The sequence below is a fragment of the Podarcis raffonei genome, chromosome 5 (genome assembly GCF_027172205.1).
Source record: "Podarcis raffonei isolate rPodRaf1 chromosome 5, rPodRaf1.pri, whole genome shotgun sequence".
Taxonomy (NCBI): Eukaryota; Metazoa; Chordata; class Lepidosauria; order Squamata; family Lacertidae; genus Podarcis; species Podarcis raffonei.
The window spans coordinates 50217689-50219486 of NC_070606.1; positions in this window are offsets into that span (position 1 = coordinate 50217689).

Consider the following 1798-nt stretch of genomic DNA (forward strand, 5'->3'; position numbering starts at 1 on the left):
TTTAACCTGAGTCCAAGAGCACATCCCTTTGTAGCTGCACACTACAGAGCCTTTCTCCTCCTTCCAGAAACATGTATCAAAGTGACAGGACCAATGTCTTTTTCACATGCAAAAACTGACAAATCTTCATATGGATGTGGGCCTACAGGTACAAAATTGCAGTGCAATGTGTTCAGAAGAGAATTTCCACAATGATGCTCTTTTTGTGAAACAGCTATGGTATATTGTCTAATGCTTGTGGGTATATTAAAAACATTTTGAAATTCATTTTACCATGAAATTAAAGCTTCAGTCATAAAGTACTTCAGATTTAGTATTAATTTTCATTTTAAAATAATAAAGTTGACCATCTCCTCTGACCCAAGTTATACCGACGCCACTTGAAGGGATGTTTCTGAAGTTTAGTCTGATAGAAAAACAATATGCAGACTACAGCATTTTCAGATAAGATTTGAAACAAATGCAACCATTATGGCATAGTTCTAGTTACAGGTAGCTGTGTTGGTCTGCCGTGGTCGAAACAAAATAAAATTCCCTCCAGTAGCACCTTAGAGACCAACTAAGTTTGTTATCGGTATGAGCTTTTGTGTGCATGCACACTTCTTCAGATACACACATTATGACATAGATCTCACTTCCACAGTGGCTAGGGCAATCCAGTCTGATGGGTGAGGTATATTATATTATTCAAGATTCTACTGAAACCATGTATTATTCGCATTAGTACTGTTTCCATTAGAAAAAACTTAAAAACATGTTTGAATAGTTATCACAGGATATTTGATTTATAATTTGAACCATTCAGAAGCATTTTGATAGTGTACAGGCATGTCCAACGGGTAGATCACTGGACGTCTCTGGTAGATCACTGGCTCCCCCCCAAAGAAGCTCAACAACTTTGACCTGAACCCCTAAAAAATGGGGCTTTCCTCCTCCCTAAAAGCTCAACCTGAACTGCCAGTTTTAAACTCTCTGAGTAGATCGCAGTCTCTTGGGAGTTGGCCACCCTTGGACTATATAACAAAATAAAACAGGCTTATATCCAAAACTCTGAGAAGCATTCTGCTCCTGCAATAAATAGGGCTTCTTCATCTTCTCTCCCTGTGCCCCCATCTGTTCCACAGGGGGAAGAGAGACAGACGTTCTGTTTTCGCAAGTGAAAATCTGTTTAAAGCACAAACATTTATCTGGAAGTTAAGTCAAGCAGTCTAAATTTGTATATGACCAAATCCTGTACTCTTAAGTGACTTTGCAGCAGAAGTTGCAACTACAGTGGTACCTCGCAAGACGAAAAACTTGCAAGACGAAAGAGTTTTTCGTTTTTTGAGTTGCTTCGCAAGACGAATTTCCCTATGGGCTTGCTTTGCAAGACGAAAACGTCTTGCGAGTTTGTTTCCTTTTTCTTAAAACCGTTAATACCCAGTGTATCCGTGCTTCGCAAGACGAAAAATTCGCAAGGCGAAAAAACTCGCAGAACGAATTAATTTCGTCTTGCAAGGTACCACTGTACAGCTATAGAAGCACCCTTTGCAAAATACACACAACAGAGTACTCTCTTGTTATCAGTCACTATACTGTCCTGTGCTACAGGAATGGTGCTGACTTAAGGATATGGAAACAGCATGCAGGAACAAGTGTGTTTTGAAACAGCTTCCCCTAAGCTCTCCTATGATCATATCAAGAGCTGTTACAGCAAGAGTGCAACAGCATGATGAAATCATAAGCCTATTTTCTTCCTAGAAGACAATGTTGGAGTCATTCTACTAATCTGTACATCACTTGTAGCAAAACAACATCA